Genomic DNA, 13699 nt, shown 5'->3' on the forward strand with positions numbered 1-13699 from the left:
GGAGGCTTAACATTTATATCTAGGCTTCTTCAGATTTGTAGCAGCAATTCTGTTCAACTGCTACAGTCAATGCCCAAGTGATCTTGGAAGCAATTTGTTTTTAGAAGAAATTTGTATTCAGTAGAGATAAAATAAACTTCAATAAAAACACAGGAAATGTTTTTCCTAAACAAGGTTCTAGTAGTAATGATGAGGAATTTAAACACAAATATCTGCCCTCAAAGGGCTAACATATGCATAAACATAAACTTCAACATAGGTGAAAACATCAGTAATAGTAACAACTATACTCTCAATAACTGGTAGTTACTGAGCAATAATTATGCTCTGTAATAGCAGCTTCACATGTATTACCTCACGCAGTCTTCACAGAATCTGATGAGTTCGGTACTCTTCATTATCTTCATCTTATTGATGAGAAAATTAAGGTTTCCATGGTATTTTGTAATGGACCTGAGGCAGTCATGCTGTTTAGTGGTTTATGTCTCAGTCAAGAGCCTGCCCCTTTAAAAGGAAGTGCCAGCCCCGTGCAGGGGAAGAGAAGGGGGAAATCATGAATTCTGATTTAGGAATTAAGTCAGGGATTTTGTCCTGCGTTTATTTTTTATTTCAAAAATTCTTAATGTGTATCTGGTTTGAACAAGATGATAAGCTAGATTTTGAAAAATGGGTGAAGTATTGATGGATGTGGAAGATCCATTATTTTAAGACCAGAAAGAAGAATACAAAGACAGAGACATTAAAGGCCACTGGGGAAATGACAAGTATCACTGTGTGCACAGTGCTCAGTGATTTTCAAAAAAGGAGGCTGGAAAATTAGGATCAAGTTTGGTTTGGGGAAGCTAATCAAGAGCTGTACAAGATTTTAGGAAAAACTACTAATATTGCTATGACTGGTTTTGAAACATATTTTTGGTGGAAATGTGTTTTGCAGGGGATCGATCTATTTCAAGATTATAGCATAGGATGAGTAGTGTCACATGATGATAACCTGGACTGATACTGAGTGAAAGATACTGAGTAATATTTAAAATTCTCATAACAAGTAACAAGAAATCAAAACAGCATCTAAATCTCATAAACCACTAGATAAAATAACTGAGCTGATAATACTCTTTAAACTCCCCAGGGAAAAAATGGTTTCTCAATTCTTTTATGGTAGTTAGGTAAGCATGTTTTGTAGTGTATTGTGACTTATGCACACTCGTTTTTTACTCCTAAGTCTACAAATAAGCTGAATTTATGTTGTACATAAAACATTAGGCTCTGATATGCGAAGTTATGTGAATTTCTCACCATACTGTATCACTAAAACATGGTTTCTCCACATTTGTAAATGCAGACAATGCTATTTTGTGTAATGCATATGTGAATGCATTCAAACACACTTTGTTTAAAAAATAAAAATAAAAAAACAACTGAGTGAAAAAAAATAAGATATATAGTACTCAGGAACTGATTTTTAAATGATGTTTTAATTTTAATTTCATTACTGTATTACAGCTTACGGTGATTTTGTGAAATTTTTATGGAAATGATATACTCATTTTAGCCCTTGTTATTCTGCCACATTTCCCTCCTTTTATAACTACTCTCCATGATTTTTTCATTATTTTTATTACTGTTAATGACTATCATTGTAGGCATATTTGGTGGCTTTATGATTATAGCATTTGATAACATAAGTCTGTGATGGAGCTGTAATCTCCATTTTTCAATTTATGAAACGAAGTCTCAGAGGGGTTCAACAACCTACCAATCTTTATACAACTGGTAAATTTGTTGTCGTAACTATCATAACATATGGTCTTTCTAGTGACATAAATATGGTCTAACATTGTGCCAGTTATACTTCATTGGTAGGATACTGTCCCATGTGTTTTTTTAAAATTAGCTTTTTAAATTGTGATCAGAATTCTTAGCACAGGATCTACTCTCTTTACAACTTAAGGGCACAATTCAGTATTGTTAACTATAGGCGTGGTGTGGTGTGGTGCATCTGGTCTCTAGAGCTTACTCATCTCGTATAACTGAAAGTTTATACCCATTGAGCAGCAACTCCCCATTTCCCTACCTCCACCCCCTGGCAGCCACCATTCTGCTCTCTGACTCTGTGAGTCTGACTGTTTTAGATTCCTCATGTAAGGAGAGTCATGCAGCATTTGCCCTTCTGTGACTAGCTTATTTTACCTAGCATACTATACTTCAGGTTCATTGCAACTTTATCCGTAATAGCTAAGATGTGGAAACAACCTAAATGTCCATAAACAGATGACTGGATAAAGAAAATGTGTGGTGTTAAATACAACGGAATATGATTAGGCCTTAATAAAGAAGGAAATCCTGCCATATTCAATAATACGCACTATGTGTTCATTAATACTCAGGACTAAACATGCTCAAAACATTGAATAGCAAGCAAAATGAATTACAACTTGCATTTTTAGGAATGTTCTTGAAAGAAGCATTAAGTTCTTTGTGCTGTCAGCTTGGTGAAATGACAATGAGCTAGGATAGCATGAAACAGTTACTTTCTGTTTCTACTAATCCCCTCTCCATATAATAAAAATATTCAGCAAAAATAAACAAAACTGGCCAACTGATACTTCTACTTTAACACACAGGAGAGTGGTAATATGTTTTACAATCAAAGAGAGTTGTAATTCTTTTTTACCTAAGGGGGAAAATCAGAATCTATAGCATTAATAGAAATATATTTGAACTAGATTTCTTAAAATGTTTTTAAAAAATTAATGATTTTCCCAACTCTCATTCAAAGTAAGTTTAGCAAAGCTGGAGGGTATAGCTCAGTGGTAGAGCATGTGCTTATCTTGCACGAGGTCCAGGGTTCAATTCCCAGTACTTCCATTAAAAATAAATAAATAAAAACCTAATTACCCATCCCCTAAAAAGTAAAAACAAATCAAAAATAAATTAAAAAACAAAAAAGACTAATTTTAGCAATGAAACATGCCCTTTTACTCTTTCTCAATATTTTGATCATGTAATATTTCAAGAACACAGAAGAGTCTGGATATTTGTATATGTAGAATTCTAGGTTCTCTAATAAATAGAAAATACTTAATTTTATATGGCATACAAATGATCAAATAACAGAAAATTGGCCATCTTAATTTCATTTTCTTTAATGTAAATAGACCTTATCAAACTATCCCTGCCTGTGAAGATATTGAATTGTTAATAGGTTTGGGAAAAAACTATATTTTTACCTAAAATTAATTTTATACTTATGAGTTTTTAGAATTTCCAGCTAGAACAAATTATTTGGATAAATATTTATGTATGTAAAGGGACATGTTTTAATCATTGCCTAAAAAAATTGAATGACATAGGCTTCAACTTTCACTTAACCCAATTATTTCTATAATCTTTGCATGTTTTGCTCATATACTTTAGCAATTTAAATCTATTCCTATATAAATGATAGAAAATTTGATATTAGTACCTTAGTACAGTTTTGAGATTTCTGTGTTGACATGCAGGAAATATATTGTTTCAAATTGTCAGAAATCAAACCGCATAGAACGACTACTTTCCATTTTTATTTTATTTTTATTTTCCAGCCTGCCATTTTAATTCCATTGTGCATCTTTGGTCACTGAAAGCAATCTCAGGAATTGCTGAGTGGTTAAAAAGGGAGTCTAATGGGATCTAAAATCAATTCACAGGTCTGTCACTGATTCATTGTGTGACTTTTGCTGCCACTGAAATGACATTAAACTGGTTTCCTCAACATTTTTATACCTCAGGATTTTTCTTGTGATGAAAATTACTTATCTGTATGCATTATGGATATATACTTTAAAATAATAGGCTAGTGATTAAGAACTACGAGGCTAGCTTCTATTTTGAGTTACCTCACTTGAGATTATCACAAAGCTTTATACAGAGGCTAAAAGTCTGGATCTTTCTAGTATTGCAAATGGGGTTTTGTATACATGCCAGGGTTCAAGCTCCTTTTAAGTGCTTTTATCCTGGCAAACTTTTCTTCTCTTGATTTATCTTTTGTTGGCATTTAGTAGCTGTCTTACCTCATATTTAAATTACTTAACCTGGAAAGGATGGATGTTTAGTGTCCCACATTGACTTGCCCTTTGCTGGCCTAAATCTTGGAAGCAAATGTAAGATTTGTAGGGAGGAACACCTATTCTTTGTATTATGTCATGCCAGATAGCAGTCCTAGGTACTACCTTGACATTGAATCACATTTTTGCAACAACAATATGGAATTTTTAAGGATTCATGCTAAGTTTGCATAATCTCTTAGACATACGTAAAAATGTTTTTTCTAGAATAAAGTGTAATAACTTATCTGACAGAAGACTGGGAAAAAATATGCAAGTGGTAAGCAAAATATTTCCATTTTTATCATGCAAACATCCAGATAAATTTCCTTATTCATAAAGTGCATCAGAAGCAATCAGTAGTTTCCAGTCTCTTGATTAAAATCAACTTCAGGTGAAATTAAAAAATAAAATGGTATGTTTGCCAGATGAATGACAAAAAATATAATCCCACTTACTTTTCTACCTTATACTTACCAAGTCTAAAAAAGTTTAATAATCTTCTAAAACAGAAATTAAAAGTATTTTTCAACTATGCTGCTAAGAAAAATATTTTGATCTGAAAGATTTTAGTACAGAAATTTAAGTTGGAAAATTAGATACTCGCACGACTTCTAAAGCCTAACATCCTGAGCACAAAGCTCAGAAGTATCTGATACCTTTCTTACTTTAAAAAAAAATGTGTCCAGAGTTAAACTGTGACCAGAATTTCCACAAATACTTGCTTAAAAATACATGTTTATAAAATACATAGCAAGTAGTTTCTATATAGCTCCTCTAATTCCTAGCCTTCATTTCATAATATAGGAAGTCTAAACTCAGACCACTTAAACAGTATTCTCAAATTCCACGGCTACTTAATGGTAAAAGCTGAACTTAAACTCGGTTCTGATAGCCAGCTTAGAATTCTTTCCATTTCATTCTACTGCTTTCACTCGCAAACTCAGAAGAGGACGTAAAGGACACAATTTTTCACTTACATCAAGCTTTTATAAGGTTTTTTTGTAATTAAAATAAAATGAGTATGTAAGTAATATCAGATAAATACTTTTAAAATATAGTTGTATTTTACATTCTTTCTCCATGCATTCATAATATGATTATGAACTATGTAATGTAATTTCAGGGAAAAGTATATGATTACTTTCACAAAAATAATATTTCCTTATTGAAATGAGTCAGTTGTCTCTTCAGAATAGATAAAATTTGAATGTTGTTTCAGTATTTTACTTTATTTCCCTTTGTTCTCATAAAAGTAGCTAGATTAAGGATGATTTCTATTAGTTGAAGCAGTCAACACATATCAAATATTATCAAAGAAAATAATTGAAACATTGAGAAGGCAGCCTGAACACAGTGAACATCAGAATCATGCAACATTTCACCCACACACCTCTGCATACAATGGACAAGAATGACTAAACCCTTTGATCTCTCCTGGGTAACATGAAAGAGTACAAGGAGGAAAAAAGCAACATCTGTTAGAAAAAGGGTTTAATGAACAGGGTGGAGACCAATTGAGTGTTGACACAGAGCATGAGAAAAGGAAAAGAATGCAGAAACAAAGTTATTTATAGTCACAGACCTCAATAGGTCCAAAGAGTAAAGTCTGATTTAGAAAAAAAGATATTAAAATAAATGCAGTTCGATTTATATTTAAAGTGTAAGTCCTGTAGTGAATTCTCTATAAATGTTTTCAATTGGAAATATACACATATTATGTATAGCACATAGGTATACAACTTTTATACATAAAGCTATATATTATATATATATGTGTGTGTTTATATCCATAGTGATGGCATTATCTTAGACAAGATTGTAAAGGTGTAAAATAAGGAATACAAGTCAGTTTAAACTGGCTGAACATATATTTGTAAATATAGACTTTAGTCTGTTTCCATGTAACTTAAGGAAATAAATGTCTGTTGTGGAAAAAGTGATTGTTTTGAATGGATCTGTTCCATACGGGATAGAACTTGCCTGGGTATTGTCCATCACTCAACTGTTGCAAATATCCAAAGCAGAAATAATTTCTCAGAACTTTACAAATTTGGGTGACTTTCAGGCTTGTGAGTTTTTGGATCGCAAAAGGTGATGGTGGTAATGGTGGTGGTGGTAGTGGCATTCTTTCTTTTTTATGATTTGTATTGCATGCTGTTGCAAGTATAGATTTCGCTATCATGTGAGTTAGTATTTTCTAGCACTCTGTTACAACAGCTGTTTCCAACCTTATGTCTGGTAGATGACATGTCCGTATGTGACATTCTCTCGTAGACACATCCATCACTATATATGCATAAGAATATTCTGAAATACACATGGGTAAAATAATGACATAAGAGCCTTAACCTTTAATTATTCACAGTTTCTTTAAAATAAAAAAATAAATAAAAAGAAAGCTATTACAAATGTACATATTTAAGTTCAGGGAAGCAAGCCACATTTGAGGTCAGAGAGAAGGTGAATCATGGGCAAAAAAAAAGTGGCAAGAAGCCATGATCTTAGACTTGTGAGAAAGTATTTAGGAAATACAAAAATATATTTGCCTGTAAGATCATGTCTGTATGTAATAGACTAAGTAGACTTCTCTGCTGGGCACCAGGCAAAATGTATAAAGTCACCATGACATATGGTTCCACTTGGTAAAATAATACTGTTAACTCAGATCCTGCTCCCTCCCTGCTGCTCACCACCACTTGGCCTGGCCAATCAGGTTATCACACTGAAGCCAGACCAGTCTTCTTGGAAAGCAAGCTGTAGCCTATCACCTCTGTTTAAAGATGTTTTCTTGCCTCCTTTTAATCCTAGCAACTAGGGAAATCTACTTTTTGGTCTTGGTCCTTCCTGTTTCAGCATCCTTATTTGGACCACTCTTCCCTTACCCTCTCCTAACACTCTGGAGTCCCTTTTCTTCTTTCTGTTCCTTTATATTCCTGGTTTCTTTTCCTCTAGGTCTTTGCACTTACTGTGTCTATTTCTTGAATGAATCTTCCCCCGGATATTTACTTTCATAAATTCATCTCATCCTTCAAATCTCAACTCAAGTGTTACTTCCTTAGAGCAGTTTTTCCTCACTTCCCTTGTATTGTAGATAATACTATTATATATACTCTCATAGCAATACAGGTGAAAAGGCAGACAAATAAATAGTGCATATATTATAATAGTCCCATAATAGGGATTAGAGAAATTTGTCTGAAAGAGGATATATATTTGCACTTCATAAACTCTGATCAGCTAAGGATCATTTCTTCATCTCTCAAGGGTTAATTAGTCTTGTGTTTCTTTTGTGCAAAAAGCCACAGAGCGCAAATCAGAATGAGGACCTGAAATAAAGATCACCAGCCAGCTTGGACCCTTGAATGACTCCAAATAATCTCTTTTAAAAATGTGGGTACTCCATATTTCAGTATAAGCCATTTTACAAATTTGACATGTATCATCATTTTCATGTCAGGAATAATCCATACTGATTAACATACAACTATGCTCAAATTTTGGCACTTTTGATTTTTTTTGTTGTTGTTGGTATAATTGTTTTATCCCTCATATGCATATAACCCTAAGTAGAGAACAGATTTAAGTAAAATTTTCACAGTAACGTTTGATGTGCAATTGAAAGTTACTTTGCTGTTATAGCTTTTATGTAGCAAGTCAGGAAAGAGGTAGTTGGAGGATACACATGACTGAACTTGAAGGAAGAAAAGGAGGAAAGGGGGACTAAGAGAAGGAAGGAATGAAGTAATATGCCTCAAAATCCATTTTGATGAAACAGATTGAGCTACCCATGGAGTTTATTATGTAATAATAGTAACAACAATATAATGATAAATCTATTACTTTTTTATTTTGGGCTCTTTGTTTAAAATAGAATAGAAATTCTTTGTGGACTTCAGTGCTCTGAATGAAGGACGACACTTAAAAAGATTCTGTGAGTGCTGTCACTCATAACATAACATTTATATTGAAGTCTACATTTCTCTCCTGAAGACTAACACAAAGGAAGCAATAAATATAATAAGCAGTGTAGTGTTCGGCAGCAGCTCTTCCTGACAGTTTAGGAAAGTAGGGGTTTTAAAGTGAGAGGGCAGAGGAGACAAGGGGGAGGCTACAGCAGAAATACATCCATACTAACATTAAAAGGATAATAACTGAAGGTAGCATCACCAGAAAACTGAGCTCCATTGTTTGAGTTTCGAATGAAAGCTCTCTGAGGATAAAGGCAGATTCTATTTTAGTCAAAGAACTGCCTTTCATCTTCCTCCATGAGGATTTAATTGGCAGGAGATGACATAACCTGCTTAACAATCAGGTACTTCAGAGGTTCCCAGTTTGACAGGGAGCAGGGTTCCCTGGTCTCTCCTTAAATGCCTTGTTTCTTCTGTGTGAACAGTATGCATTTGGCATATGTAAAACATTAATTCACTAATATTCTCAGAGAGTAGACTGTGGGTTGACTACAATTCCAACTTCAGAATTTTCGTGGAATGTACAAAGTTATGCAGAAATGCAGCCTACATGCCTATCTATTGAGGAAAAATGAGACATTGTAATATGGCATTTGTGTTCATAACATACTGATTTAAATTCTAGAGAAAGCGTCTCAATACTACATGCTTGGAAGGTTAGAAAAAGAGCATTATAAGAAAAATCACTGTCTGTTTTTGACAATCTAAAAACAACTGAATTAAGCTCTTCCCTTATGAGTTACTAATAGGTTGATACATTTCTGGATATTCACTGTGAGAACAGTATGAAGATATTGTCTAAATCATGGAGTCAAAGTAAAGCAGTTTTTCTAAAAACTTGAGTCTTTGGAAACCACTTTGGATTAATCAGTTAGCTAGATTAAGATTTATTTATATCATTTTATCTCAAAGTGATGCAGGAAAATGGGTTTGGGGCATGAGGAAGGCCCTGTCCCAGGCTTTAGTTGAGTCCATGGGACGTGCCCTGCTAAGTGTGGGTCCTTGGCTTTGCACAGAAAAGAATGAGTGAGCCACAGTTGAGTAAAGGTAGATTTCTTTGGAGAGATACATCAAAAGGCAAAAGAAAGGCCATGAGGTACAGGGGTTGGGTGCTCAGATTAGAGTAAAAGTAGGTACACACTCTATATATACACAGAGTGCGGGCCATCTCAGAAGGGGGAGATAGAGGGTGGCGGCCACGAGGCACCATGTTGCCAGTTTTGGGGGGCTCAGTGGCTTCATATGCTAATAAGTGGAAGGACCAGTCTAGCTACTCTGGGGAAGGGGCTGGGATTCCTAGGAAATTGACCATTTCCCACTCTTTGACCTTTTGTGGCTAGCCTTGGGACTGCCGTGGTGCCTGTGGGCATGTTATTTACCATACTAATATGTTACAGTGAGCATATAATGAAGTTCAAGGAAGTCAAATCTCCCACCATCTTGAGCCTCAAGGCTTACTGGGGGTTGAATCTTTCACCATTCTGGTGTTAATCATTGTGTTGTTCCTCGAATGGCTGTGCCCTGCCCCCTTCCTGTCTCAAAAGGGATATTGTGATCAAATATGTTTAACCTAATAAGGCATTCTGCCTAATAACGATTCTGAATTGTAACACTGAATACTTCTTTTTCTAATTCTCCTCCCATTTTCCTAACCTAGGACTCTGATGATAAGGTATGTGCTTTCAGTTTGGAGGGTTTTTTTTAAAATTCAGATTAGATATGAAATATAAATTATTTTGTGTAAAATCATATTCTTTTTATCAAGCTACACAATTTCCTACAGCACGCTGTGTGGCACATTTTAGACGCTTGATAATACTTGTTAATTTAAGTTAGTGAATAACCACTAGTAGCCTAATTATTATAACTTTAAAAGTATTAAGTTTATTCTTATTTTTAATAGGAAAACAATCAGTTAATGTCATGCATTTGGTCCCAGTTTGATTTATTTTCTTTGATTCTAGGTATAAGCTTAAACTCCATTTTGCATTTGTTCAACTCCGTGTGTTACCTTTTCTTTGTATTTGGATTAAATCTTTCCTCCTTGCAGAGAAAACAGGCTATTGACATATTGAAGGCTATTTCTGCATTATATTTTAGCAAATCATCTGCAAACATTGAACTACCTGTCCATTGTTTATGGAGCAGACATTAAAGAATACATCTTTCAGAAATGGAACTGAGGATAGCTCATAATTTAGCAGCCATCAGTACACTGATTGTCAAATTCCTAATTTTTTATTAAACACACATTGGTTTTGTCCTGTGAGATAGTCCAAATGACTTATCCCCTGAACTTCCATGTTTTACTTATAAAGTTCTTACCACTAACTTCAAATCCTTCCAGATATAGTAATAGTGAGATTTATAAATCTACTGTACTAAAAATGAATATTTTAAATATCTTACGTATTTAGTCTCTGTATATCTGTTAAATATTTCAAGTTTATAAAGCAATTTTTCATCAGTACATTTCATAACCTTTAAAACTTAGTTTGATAGCACAAATGGTTTCCTTTCTAGTTTACAAGTCTTGATATTTAAAGTAATACCCAGTATACTTAAATGATAAGTTGTTTATGTATAATAGTTTTATGTATATATAAATACATATAAAAATATATGCCACCCTTTAGAAGCTGCATAATTATTATTAAAAAGCACTCAATTTGTAAAATAAGCCCTATAATGAATTTACCATTAGAAATTTAATAACTGCTTTTAAGAAATAACTATGTTTTTAATTAGATGTTTAGGTAATTTGAAATTATAACTTCGTGTGATTTTGATATATAACATTTCTGTCAAGTGATTGAAGGTTAACAGACTATTAAATCATTACCTTCAAAATTACAGTCGCACAAAATTACAGTTACAATTAGTAATTTTAACCTCTATTTTTATGTATGAAATAATTTTGCACTTTGGTATATGTCAAAATATTAATACTTGACAAATTTTTGTAGATTTGTATCTATGAAGTTAAAAATATTTTTATTGAAGAATTTATAATCTATAAGGGCTTGATTTATTTTAAAAATGTCAAAATTTATACCAGTTATACTAATAGCAACATGTGTAGCATATATTCTCCTGCCAGTAGAGTACCAAACTGATAGCTGGACTGAGATCCTGTTTCTATTTAAGGGGAAGTACTTTACACTACTCAGAAAACATGCTGCAAAGTGGTGCTTGAGATGAGTGTTTACATATAATTTTTCACCAAATGGCATTTTTTTCCCTAACAGCTCTAAATTGACTCATTGTTGAATCTTAGGAAAATTATTATTTCAACGCCTTTTTTACTCTTAGTATAAGCTCAAAAAGTTAAGCATATAATTTTAAATAACTTTAAAACCTTTCCATTGTTTTAAATCCTGGAAAAAATAATAGCATGAAAGAATTTTTTTGTTTTTTTTCACATGTTAAAAACCATTCAGTTTTATTAATTAGTTAATGTATATTTAGTTCACAAATAGTCTGAAGTCTTTCGCACTGCACTGTATGATCCTAGATCAAAATACAGATTACAAGAATTTAGAAGCATTCTTGTGCTTCTGATATAATGATCTGAGAATTATAATTTTTATGGTTTATATAATAGAGGCTAATTGTTTAGTAAACATGGATATACATTAATTTTATGACCTTTTAAGGAAAGTTTATGTTTACTTTTCGTGAAAATGTCTTTATTTCAACAATGTCAACTAATATTAATTACTGTTCTTGCTTTTATGAAGATATGTTAGTATTTTAATGATCTACCATCTTTTTATCCTTAAAAAGCAATTGGAACAATATGTAAAATTTAGAATGATCTTTTGTCTCACTGAAATACAAAGAATGATTCCTTGAACATTTAACTAATGGTAATCTCTCAGAATATTTTAAATCAATGACAAATATTATCCCCATTTAGATTTTCATTGCACATTTTATATTATAGTCTTTAAACTTCCATGGAGTATTAGATATAAATGATTCACATCTAATCTAAAAAAGATTATCTTTGAAGCAGCAACAATCAAAACCAAAGAACTTTTCTTTTTTTTTTACTATGAAGTATTTTTAATCCTGGAAAGGATTTGACTACTAGTAACCAAAGAGCAATATTTAGAGGAACAATAAAGAGCTTTCCCTTGTAAAGGAATAATTTTATCTTTTTTATTTTTAAATTCTCAAACTAATATTTCATATTAAAATGGCTTTTATCTTCTTGGGCAAGAAGTTGGGAAAAATAAATAGGATAGTGCATTTCATATCATTTTTCTAAATATGTCAAATTTTGTAGCCAAAAGATAATAATATATTCTATTATCTTTAAGTGGATGTGAAAATGTCTTCATAATCAATCAACATACAACACACACAGAATACTATTTGTTCTATATTATGATAGTAGTAAATAAAATGAAACTAAGACAGGCATCCTGCCTTAAGTAACTTAGAATTTACTTAGAGACATATAACTGTCAAAGTCAAAAAACCTATTTTCAATAAATGCTTTTTTGGTGCTCATTTTATGATGATATCAACTTTATAGATTTGTAGTTGAAAGATAAATTGGACTTGTTTTCTATCCTCAGAACTGAATGTGCCTTTGAGAAGGAAAGAGTTTGTAACATAAAGCAATGACCAGTTATAGTTATGTGGAGAGTGCCATGGAAGCCCTGATTTGGAGTATCCAATTTTGACTGAGAGTATTTAAGCTAGCTCCCAAGCAGGCCAAGACAAGAATTGGGTCATTTCAGAAAATGGGAGGAACACTGCAACGCACAGAGGAACAGGAATAAAACAAAATGCAAAAGCACAGAAGAAAGCCAATGCTAGTAAAAGAATTTTACAGTGCAATAGATTTTCAGAGAACAGAGGTCAGTGGGAATAAAGTGTTTATAAAGGTTTCAAGAGGATAGTAATAACAGCAGTAACAATAAAACAGCATCAGTAAACTACTGTTTTTGAGTTACTCCTGAACACTTTTCTGTGTAACTTCTGTTGTACAGATTCTTCCAGATCTCCACTGAGATGTTTCTCTCTAAGAGAAGCCTTTTCTGGCTGCTTCATTCCCAGTCTCCACCCAAGTTAAGTCACCATATTTTTAGTATGATATTGTCCTTTAGAAACCATATATTAAAATTGCTTGGAGGAAAAAAAGAATATATATGTATCTGTCTGTTTTCCCTATAACACTATAAATGCCGGAACACTGATACTCTAGCTCTGTCTTATCCAGCTCTGCAATCCCAGCCCCTTGGCATGAGGTAGGGTCAGTAAAAAGTTAATGATTACATGTCCAAACACTATGCCAAGTAGTTATCTTAGTTCATCAGTATAATAGTCTAAATAGACACATGGAATTTTTTTGCATTTTATAATGAAAAAAAAATGGAAATTAGAGAGGTTCAATGATCTGGGGAATTCCAGAGCCATGTTTTGAACGCAGGTCTTTATAACTACTAACCTCTTCGTACAGTAACTAAAAGTTACTTGAAAGTAAATTCTGATAATAGCCTGCAAGAGTTTGGATAAACAGATAGAACAAAGTAAATATTTTCATTAAAAAAGAAAACCAGAGAAACAAAGACATGAAATTGATAGCAAATGTGGTGGAATATGACTAGTAAGAGAATATGCTGAATAACC

At 32.9% G+C, this 13699-nt stretch overlaps 1 protein-coding gene and 1 non-coding gene across 6 annotated transcripts in view; both read left to right on the forward strand.

Moving 5' to 3' along the window:
* The window catches only part of SEMA3A (semaphorin 3A), a 695593-nt gene that overhangs the window by 576356 nt on the left and 105538 nt on the right, over nucleotides 1-13699 (forward strand). The window lies entirely within an intron of this gene.
* Nucleotides 2796-2868, forward strand: TRNAD-AUC (transfer RNA aspartic acid (anticodon AUC)). The gene has a single exon. It is a non-coding gene; the product is annotated as a tRNA-Asp (tRNA).

The sequence above is a fragment of the Vicugna pacos genome, chromosome 7 (assembly GCF_048564905.1).
Source record: "Vicugna pacos chromosome 7, VicPac4, whole genome shotgun sequence".
NCBI classification, from domain to species: Eukaryota; Metazoa; Chordata; class Mammalia; order Artiodactyla; family Camelidae; genus Vicugna; species Vicugna pacos.